The 11,407-nt window shown below is 42.4% G+C and overlaps 1 pseudogene; it reads right to left on the reverse strand.

Annotated features, from left to right (window-relative positions):
• Positions 1–2,953: 2,953 nt before the first annotated feature.
• LOC125390242 (cysteine and glycine-rich protein 2-like) lies at positions 2,954–9,052 on the reverse strand (annotated as a pseudogene).
• Positions 9,053–11,407: the final 2,355 nt, after the last annotated feature.

Consider the following 11,407-nt stretch of genomic DNA (forward strand, 5'->3'; position numbering starts at 1 on the left):
AGCCTTCTCCTTAGTATCGCCATGCCTAGTTTTAAAAGTTAAGGCCAAGTAAGCTGGAGAGATTGTTATAATCTGCTGGCCTGGTCTGTCACCTGGGTACTCTGTCCCTTTAAGAGACAAGCTCTGCCCACTTCCAACCTCCCCCATTCCACCTAGGCAAGTGGATCCCCTGCCTCCTGTCCAGCCTGCTCTCTCTCTTCCCTTCCCTCTTCTGAAAAGGCAACTACTGCCCCTCTCCCTTCTCCGCTTTTCCCTTTCCCCAACCTCTCCTTTCCCCCTTCCCTGTTCCCCCTTTCCTTTCCCCTCCATAACCCACCAAATAAACTCTACACCCAAACTCTCTCTCTGCATGGCCTATCAGTCTGTCTCTCACGGCAGTCTTCCACCTGCCAAGGGGGACCCGTTGAGGCCTCTGGGGACCCATCAAGGTTTCAGGTGGCCTCGTGGGACCACTGACCCTCTTGGGACCGGTCCCCCACCACCATATGTTTATAAATGATAACAGAGATGGCTCAACAGTTAAGAGTATTTGCTGCTTTTGCAGAGGATCCGGGTTTGAGTTCCCATCACCCATATGACAGCTCCTAGCCGCCTGTAGCTCAAGCTTCCGAGGATATAACATACTTTATTGGCCTCCCCGGGTACCAGGCATGCACATGGTGCAGAAATATACTTGCAGGCAAACATTTATACATGATAAATAAATACATCTTTCTAAAAAGTTTTTCATTAAGATCAGAACTGGCATATTAAGTAAGGTGCTGTGGCACTTTTGCCCACGTACACAAATGTACAAGTAAATGAATGTAATTTTTTTAAAAAAAATTAGGTCAGTTATCAATTGATCATCATTATCTGATTCTTCAATATCCCTCAAGTAAATTTTATTCAATTCAATTGAAGCAACAATCTGTATTGGTAATATTTTGAGAACATAGCTGCCTCCATGAATTACATATTTGGAGAACACAGAGGTGTTTTATTTGCTGTGAACGTCTGATTATAATTGATGTTTCATACTTCCTTTTATCTATCCCCCCATTAAGAAAAAGAAACCACCCATGGTGTCTAAAGAGCTAAAGAATGTCTTTAAAGCAGTATTTACTATAACGTATGACATTAGCACCTTCATTATGTAGCCATTCACAAAGCCTGGAAAATATCAACAGTGATTTGAGGACCAAAGCCATAACTACTTCATAAATAAAGAATACACCTAGAAGAGTAGAATGTCCAAAGACACAAAGTAGTAATGAGAGTTATATCCTATTTCTATGCATGATCCCCTGTTCAAAATCTACTGTGTCTCAGTGAGCAGGAGGACTCTGGAGTGCCCTTCTCCTATTCAGATGAGACCTGCTGTACATAAAAATTATACCGACCATTAGCCAGTAGCAACTACACTCTATCTAGTACATGCCTATTGTATTAGATTTCTAATTTCTAATACAATGTTAGACCTGCACTGGAAGGCTAGAACAAAGAATAAAATGGTGATGGTCACAAATGACTTGAGGGACTCTTGGAAGTCATACTGTACTGGCCCCGTGCCCACGATCAATTGTTTGAACAAACATGGAATAGCAAGTTTGTTATAAAGTCGCTATAATTCCACAGTCAGAAGGAGTGTCCTTCTTGGGGGAGCCACTTATTTTCTTTCCTTGCTAAGTTGGTTATCACTGGGTAGCTGAGCTTCGTGGTAGTCTAGAAGTAGCACTGGACTTAGAGAATTTGAGTTCCAGCCTCTGATCTTGGACAAGTTACATTTTGTAAGACTCTTGCCACATGCCCCTCTGCTTGGTCATAAAAAGGAATACAATTTAGAGAAACAATGTATTCATTTGACCAATGAATACATTTGGGATTCAGTTGCCCAGTGCATCCAAAATCCCTGACAAACCAAATGTAACCAATAAATGCTAACTATTGTTATTTGACAAACTGAAAAATAGACAAAAGACTTGCATTAAGGCAAAAGAAGGTCAAATGTAGCACTCACTTGGAGGACCGCTGGGAGAATCAACTGCATGTGGTACATGACTCATAAAACATGTCTCCTCTGAATACACACACTAATACGCTGTTGGGAATGATGCCTTTGAAGCAAAAACAGTACCTCTCTTATCTTGTTCCTTGTGCAGAGCCTTGCAGAGAACTTATGGAGTCAGGCGTAAACAAGCATAAGTTGAATTAATTCCATATACAATTACTTCAAAGAAACCGGATCCTTTATTCAGAGGTTATAAATTACCTAATTCATTACATTTATTGACTCTCTGCTTCTCCCAGTTTGACAAAAGCCTCCTTTTTCATTATATTATTGACAAACACCATTGACTGTTGAATTAGTTACCTGACTGACCTGCCATCTCGTATTGGGTACTTCTGGAACATTCTGGAACACTTGAGTTGCAGAGGAGATGAGTCTTCTCCTGTCTCTTGGTTCTAAATGATCACACTCTCAAACATCCATTTGGGTGTGATATAAATGTCTCTACAGAAGTTTATGACCAGGAGAACAAGATGACCAAGGACAGGTAGGAGCGGATACTCGTGGGTAAACATCCCACCATTAACTCCAGTTCCTCTGTGCTTGCACTGGATGGATTTCTTCCAAAATCCATCAATACCCGTTCTTTGTTTGCTAGCTGGTTCATTTTACCTACTTAGGGGAGTTGTGGCAAGCTGCCCGGTAGGCCTTGCTCAGAAAGAGAGGCGTGCAGGCAGTGGGCATATCAGGGCACTGTGGTACACCAAACCGAAAAAAGCATTCACTACGTGACCTGTCACAAGAGACAGCTGGATAGCTTCATGGGCAGAGCTGCTGTCGCTCATTAATTCTTCCTTTTTCCTAGCTGAACTAGGGAACTTTTTCTTAAAACTTTAAAGCTATCATTTATCCAGGAGTGAAATCAAATCTGCTCTTCCGCTGGGCACTCCAGACGATTCTGATTCAGTGCTCCTTAGGTGGGAAACGAACGGATATTTTGATTCCACTTTCCCTGTTCTGTTGCCCGAGCTTCCTCCGCATCTGGTAGCTGATGTCTTTCACAATAATAAACACCTGGAAAGAAAGCCAACCGGAAATTGGATACTGAAGAATAAACCAGGAAACTACTTTGATCCACAGAAAGAGGATGGTGGCTTAGTAACTCAATTTTTGAACAAAAATTTAAAATTCTAGTCCCTCTTCAAAATTATTCTAGGAACACATTGCCAAATTATGGACATCCAAGGGCACTCTGGGAGACACGAAGGAAGACAACCAGGTGGGCGATGAACCTTAAGGTGAGTCCTCTCTGTCTGATTACTGCCATTAGGCTACAGAGGAATGACATCATTTTCACGAAGAAGCAGTCAGCTAGGAAATGTCAGCTATCTGTGTGAATTAATCCCTACAGTTGCTTTATGTTGCCTTCTGCTCCCAGCTAAGAGAAAGGGGAATATTTCTTTTCTAGATCTTTCAGACATGTTGCTGTTTTGTTTTATATATATATATATATATATATATATATATATATATATATATATATCATTTTAAGCCACTCCAATCTGAAAACATTTTGTTTTGAATTGCCTGATGGAAAAACAAAAACAAAAAGCCCTGCTTTCAATCAAGTAAAAGGTCAGTGTGTAAATTCTACGACCTCATTGGACACTAATCCCTTTTTGGTGCAAATTGCTTTCACTTTATAGTACTCTTTTTTTCTCAAAAAACCCCTTTAGACTGAAGTTGTTAAGAATCCTTCGGCTGTATTGACATAGCTATAAAGTCACAGGAGAGAACAGGAGTAGGAGACAGGGCGAAAGGGGCGGGATTAAGGGGGTAGGGATAAAACCGTAGGGTACAACTCCTCCAAAGTTTCTTACACCGATGCAGCCTTTTTTTCTCTTAACTTCATCTGCTCCAGGGAGCAAGCAGTCATTTATTAATTTATTCAGCAAACATTGCTCGGTGCTTCCACGCTTTCAAGGTGTATTTCAGTCGTGAGGAAAGCCAAATGAATTAGGTGTTGCCTACATTTCAGAGAGGTCTGGAGCCTGTGCGAGATGTAAGAGGAATATTAAAAGCACTTAGCAATTCGGCAGACATCTCTGGGAGCAGATTTGAAAGAAAGATCACGTGTACTTATAAGGGTGCCCATAAGAGAGAGTGAACGAGACACTGTGGAGAAGAAAAATGGAAAATTATCCCTTCGAGTAAAATAAAAAATACCTCCACACGTGTGAAGGAAAGCCATGGCACGTATGTGACACACCTGAGCGCGATGTCAACAGAGCCACAGAGAGCTTGGCACTCTCTCCAAGCCTTATCTGTCTGCTCTCTTGTGGCTGACAAGCCTCCAACTCAAAATAGGGGTGAAACCCGTCAGCTGCCATGAAAATTCCCAGACCAAAGCCTTTGACTCAAATGAACATGGAGGCACGGCATTGCTATATTGCCAGGTTGTGTTTTTGAGAGGAGGTTTGCAGTAAGGGGATTAGAAAGCACTGTGGCTAAAGGGGTGGGAAGTGAGGAGACCTGAGAGATGCAAAGACTGCGCTTCATGTTATTACTTTAAATTGAGTTTTATTTCCATCTGTGCGGTGCACCCGCTTTAAGTGCTACAGTCCGTCAGTCGCTGTCAAGAATGCAGAAACTTACAAAGCCCTGAGCTGCATTTCTAGGCCTTAAAACATTCCCATCAGCCCGTAGAGCTTTCTCCAGACCTCTGCAGTCATTCTCAGTGCCCTCCTGCCTGAAGGCTATTGCTATTCTGATGTCTTCCATCATAGATTAGTATTGCCTGTGTACTTAAATTTTATATACATGGAAAAATTGCACAGAACCTCTTGTTTCTGATCTCTTTCTTGCAGCACAATATATCCATGTGTTATGAGGAACAGTGTGCAGAGGGGGGCTCCTTTGGTCATTTAGTATTATCGAATGTAAGCATATACTACAACCTTTTTATAGAGATTGCTGATTGGCAGCTGGGACATTTGTATCTTTCTGTGTGTAAGAATCTTACTGGATACATCTTTTTCCTAGGTCTAAATGTTCATTTCTAATGGGTAAACCCAAAGAAGTAGATTTGCTGTAGGATAAATGGGGGTGGGTACTGTAGAAGTGGCTTGGCAGTTAAGGGCATTTACTACTCTTACAGAGAACTCAGGTTCGTTTCCCAACATGGTGGCTCACATCCACCCGTAACTGCAATTTCAGGGGACCCAATACCCTTTTCTGACCTCTTAGGGCTCCGACATGCAAGTGGTGCACTCAGCCTCAGTCACTTTGATGGCACAGGTGAGTTCTCTGCCTCCTCTGTACACCTAGGTCTGTACCCAAGGGCGACATGATCACCAGTTGTAGAAAGATGAATGGACCTACTAGCAAGAAGCTAACAACATCTATATATTATTAGTTCCATCAATTTTGCTAAAGCCTCCTTTGAGGTTTTTTTTTCTCCTTAAATAAAATTCTCTGCATTGCATTCTTATATATGTATTACCGTTGATCATTAAGAATAGAAATGAAGGCTGAGGATGTAGCTCAGACTGCTTGCCTACCATACATGAAGACCCGGATTTAGGCCTGAATACTGTTTAAGTTTATATGGTAGTGCATGCCTGTAATCCTGGCACTCAGGAGGTACAGGCAGGGGGATTCAAAGTTCAAAGTCATACTCTGTTTCAAAGCAAGGTAGAGGTCACCTTGAGCTACATGAAAGGCTATCGAATGATTCGATCTATCCTGTTTCTATAGATTAATGCATGGTTTATAAGTAGGAACGAGCTGAGATTTCAAGCTCTACATTATTCCCCTTGAATACAATGGCCAGGCACACATCCACCCACACATATCCTAGGAATCTCAGAAGCGGGAAAGAGCCAACTGATGGAGAAAAATGTTGGAATACCAATCTCACTCCTCCTTTTCGAAGGGATGTAGGCATGCACAGAAAACTCCGTTACTTTATAAAACTGTTTAAAACCAAACAGACTGGGCTATTTAGATTGCAATGAGAGGCAGTGTCTGAGAAACATATTGCTATGTAGAGACAGACTTCTTCACGAACTCCCATCCTCATCCGTGCTGCAGCAGTGCAGGGCAGAAGGCATTAGGAGTCTAGAGAACAGTGTTTCCTGGGTTAAGACAAGTAACCTCTCAGCGGTATAGTACTTTATTCATAAAACCATAATACTGAGGCAGATGACCTCTAGACCCCTTGATAATACTAAAATTCTGTATCAAAGAAAAATTATTAAATGACAAGATCAGATAGCCACATACTTGCTGGACCAAGCCATAGTTTCGGCTGCTCCAATTATTTTAGTCATTTCAGTGATCAATAATGTTCCCAGGGGCCCAATCAATTACGTCACAAGCTGTTCAGATCATTCAGGCAACAAGGACACGCTGGCTGGTAGTGTGTGGTCCATCCCAGCCACTGTGTTTAGCTACGGCAAAAAAGAAAACCTTTGACTAAATATCCTTTATTTCATGGTATAGTCTTGACATTTCCTTATTTTTCAAATGGAAAGAAAGAGGCAAAAGAAGTAGAAGAAAGCTGAGAATATGAAGTTAAAGTTCAGTGCAGTTCCCTGCTCAGGGGTCGAGGGTTGGGGACTCAGCAAACAATGTAAAGGATTACTTAAAGCTTCCTACCCAGCAAACACTGCATTGGGCAGATGACACAAACTGAGTAAGATCTTGTTCGGTTCCTCAGACACTTTCAATATTCTATGTCTGTCACTAAAATAGTAGCTATGTAGAAATACAATAAGGATTGGCTAATCAATCCTGATCTTGTGTCTTCTTTTATTGGTGATTCTTACATTTCATGTTCTTGTTGACCCCTCAATGAGCCCCAAACTTGTGACCACTTGATGTTTCTGCTCTGATGTTTAAGATATCTCTCTATCCCAACATCCCATAGTATGCTCCTTCCTAAGCCTTCCTACCTTTCTCCGAATGACGTCTCCTGTACCCACAAGTCTCTACTGTTCATCTCTCCTCCCTTTCATGTCTCACATTCTATTTTTCACTTTCCCACGGGGTCCTCCACGCCTGTCCCTCATAGAACTGAATTTCTTCTTCACGATGAGAAGCCCTGCCCCCACTAGCAATAATTTTAAACGGAACCCTTGCAATTATTTCTGACTCCTTTCTTCCTCCTTCACTTTTTACCTAACAACCAGATTTGCCTTTTAAAATGTGATATTCCGATTGCATTATCATCTTTCATAAGTTCTCCGACAGCTCCTCATTAAAGTTAGACAACTATCCAAATGTCTGGCCCTGGCCAATACCACTCTACCTGAGCTAAATCTTGCTTACAACACACACACACACACACACACACACACACACACACACAGCCTCACACACGTCTTGGTCCCCACCTTGCCCCAAGGCCCAATTTTACTGTCCTCTTGCTTATACTCAAAGACGTTAAGAAAAACTCTCACAGACGCTCCTCCCTCCAAGTAGTGTGTTCCTCCCCCAGCACGTAGCACACCACATTACAGACCTAGAGCAGTTTTCTTCTCATGCACAATCTAAAGTGTTCAGTCTTTCTTCACCTTTGAAGTCAGTGAACGACAGCCGAGAAATTAACTGCATCCTGGTACTGTGTGTGTAATGTTGCATTTCTCCAAATTGAGATTTTAAAGTGTAGAAGAAACAATCTTGAAAATCCCCGCGAACAAAGTGAGAGAATGTGGTGCTGCCTTCCTACAGTCAGCCGACCTGCCTGTGAGAGGGCAGGATATACTATGTGGCACTTAGTGGTGGTTGAGTTCCACAGGACTTTGGTGCCCTAAGGCCATCTGTATGTAGCTTATGGTGAGATTCTTGGTGTGGTGCTTACGTGTGATTTTATACCATTCCTGAGCATCAACCATGGCTCCTACTCCAGACCAAAGTCAAATCCCTCTGGCCCGAAGCTCTTTGCTGGCATCCCCTATACCAGATGCCATCTTTCTCATTGATTCGAGGTTCTTCGGCCCACACTTGACAGACCAGGCACAGTTGTTATGCCAGGACTTTCCAGCCCCAATTATCTTCTCCGCAGCATGTACAGGGCATCTGGGATATTCTTAACACTTCCATACTTCGGAGCAGATGTAGGAGTATTTGGCTTTGTGGTAGGCCTGGGATTCTGGGCACTCTGGCTTGGTACCCAAGCTTTCCCCATGGTCCACGTTGAACATGCCATGGCTCTGAATGTAAACATAACCTTTCCATTCCTACTTTTGTCTGTAGCAAGATTTGCAATCAGTTGAACTACCACTGTTGTACTATGTAAATTTTTCCTGGAAATCAGACCCAGAAAGCAACAGCTGTAGAAAATTCTCCCATTGCACTGCACAACCCATCCAAAGGGACAATCCAGGGCCTGAGTGAGCTGTATCAGAATATAACCACGCACTTTTAGTTAATGTTATGGACAGTTGCACTCTTCCCATGGTCTCAAGGTGAATAGCTAATGGCTGAGATCATATTGTAAGGAGCCGTCAGGACATTGCCATTATGAAATGGCGCTGGCAGTCCTGCAGCTTGGAGGTAAACAAATCCTTTTGAAGTTGCCGCATGGGGCTGAGTACCCTTTGCCTGCATTTGCACAACTGAGCCTTTGTCCCTGGCCAATCACAAGGCCCCAAGCACCAGCAGAATGGTATTCACCAATCAGGACAGTATCCGAGTCCCTCCACCCTAGAAAAGCAGCTGCCTCTGGGCTTTCGCGCTCGCTCTCTCTCTCTCTCTCTCTCTCTCTCTCTCTCTCTCTCTCTCTCTCCCTGCTCTCTCTCTCTCTCTCCCTCTCTCACTCCCTGCTTTCCCTTCAACCGAGAGGCTCCAATAAAGTGTAATTTGGGAAGAATCCTCAACTCGTGGTCGTTCTTGCTTGCTGGTCAAGCAACGCACCACATCATATGACTTGGAAAAGCTAAGATATTCAGTTTCTTGATTTGATAGGAAAAGATTGTCGAACCCGGCTGTCTTCTGTTGTTCCGGTTCTTTCTCCTCCTTCCTCTGCTTTGCTCCTAACTTCGTGAGAATAACCTTCATTGTCTGCTGCCTTCCCTAGACTGCAGCCTCTAGGGCATTAAAGTTGTCCATCTTGGTCACGATTTCTGCGTTCAGTGCTTACACAAAACCTCGCATATGGGAAGCCAATTAATAAGTAATTGGAGATCAAATGATTAATCTTACTTGTCAAATCCTTCTCATATGTAATTATAATTGGTAAAATGCGAGCACATGAAAAGGGTTGACCTGCCTATGCCTTGAAACAGTTAGCGAGATCATTTTTCACTGCTTTTGTCTCTTTAACAGATTAACCCACATCCTCCTCAACAAAGTATTGGCACAAAGAGAAGCTGCTATCCTCTTCTCTTCCAGCACTGGGCATAAAGATAGCACACATACACATATGGGGGCAAAATCACTCATACACGTGGAAAAATTAATAAATAATCTTTATTTTTTAACTGAGACAGGAACGTTCTATGTAGCCCTGGCTGTCTTAGAACTCTCTCTGTACACCAGACTTAACTCTGCCTCATAAGTGTACGCCACTAGAGCCAGCTAAATAAATCTTTTTTAGATGCACCTTTAAGGAAAAAGTAAATATGATATGGAGTCTGGAGAGATGACTCAGTGGTTAAGAGCACTCCCTGGCTGCTCTTCCAAAAGACCTGGATTCAATCAATGCCCAGCACCCTCATGGCACCTTATAACTGTCTGTAACTCCAGTTCCAGGGGACCTGACAACTTCACACAGACACACACGTAGGCAAAACACAGAAGCACATAAAATAAATCAATAAAGCATTTATTTAAAAGAAGTAAATATAAAGAAAAACAATGGGCTTAAAAGAGGTGAAGCCTAGTTGACTCCGGTCCATGACCGTATCTAAATATCAGCTCATCAGTTGAAAGAATGTAGCCTACAAAGGGAAGATGTTGATAGCCGGGGTAGAGCAGGTATGGGGGTAGGAACATATGTATAACTACCGTCTGCTCCATTTTTCTATAAGCCTACATCTTACATATTATAAAACACAAACATAATTTAAAAAATAAAATGCTGAAGATATAATAACCTGTCTGATGGAGGTCAGAGTGGAGGTGGGGCAAGCTGAGGGAAAGCACAGTGGACATGGGTTTTTTTTGCATTAGCACTATGGTGAAGCAGTAAGAATCTCAACCTCTGAACTGGACCCAGGCTTGCTCGACTCTGTCACCTACCTGCTTGGAGCCCGTGGAATGACTTGGAACATCTCTGCTAGTCTGACTTCCTTTTTAGTCAAAACAAAGATGATAAGAGCTTTTCTGAGGGCTCCCAAAAGGTGAGTCGAACAAGACAGTCAGGTAGGGAGCGTGCATCTCTAGTCCACGTCAATATGTAAGTAGCTATTACCATTAATCACCACGGTGCAATCACTAAGCATTTTAAATCTGTTGATTTTTCAGACTCAAGGAACAAACAGGAAGCACAATGCAATTGCTCTGTCTTGGCTGTAGGACACAGGCTAGGTGAGAACTCTGATTACTTTCCCCGGAAGCTACCTCTTAGAACCAGGCTGATCTTTCCTGACCTTGGGCCTCTTTACGGCAGCGCTCACTGTTTTCACGCTTGTCCACGGGGCTATTCTCTTTCATAACCAGGCCAATGCTGCAGGTTTGTGAATGGCTTGCGTGGGAACAAATTAGGTCCTTTTCTGAAAACTACATCAATCCACTCTTTCAGGCTGCATGAGCATTCACTAGTAAAATATTCCCACAGTGTATTAAAGAGTATCTTGTATTGTGGGTCAGTAGCCATCACATTTCATACTTCATACTCACAGTAAATAAATGCTTTGTATATTTGGAGAATATAGCTTTGTTCTGGGTCACTGACAGGCAGTCCTGAGTTTCAAAGATCCCATTTTCTTAAATTCAATCCCGACTGCCTTCAAATATTGTTATATGGCAAGACAGGTTTTAAATAGTCATCTTTGCCCATAGCAAAAGTTTTCAGTAACAAATAAGAGACATATTATTTCCTAAAGAAAGCTATCTGCAAGCGAAAAAGTCCTCCCTGACTTCAGGAAGACCTAAATTTCAACACACTGTGCCATTAATCATACAAACTCTGCTCCATATCCTGCCATTAGTGAAGTCTGAAAGGACTGAGTCCTTTGGGATGGGGAGCAGAGGACAGTCTACCATGAAATACCAAACGGATAACGTTTGGAGGATGAAACCACAAAGCTATGAGAAATCTAGAGGGGTTGTAACGGCTCTAGATTTATGGGTGTGTATTTATCATGTTTGTCCAGACAGAACTTCCGAGTCAAACACATTTTGTGGTAAAAAGTTTCTTATATTCATTATAGTAAAGTTTCTAAGATAGATAGATAAATAAATAAAATAAAA

This window comes from Myodes glareolus, chromosome 13 (assembly GCF_982192425.1).
Source record: "Myodes glareolus chromosome 13, mMyoGla1.1, whole genome shotgun sequence".
NCBI classification, from domain to species: domain Eukaryota; kingdom Metazoa; phylum Chordata; class Mammalia; order Rodentia; family Cricetidae; genus Myodes; species Myodes glareolus.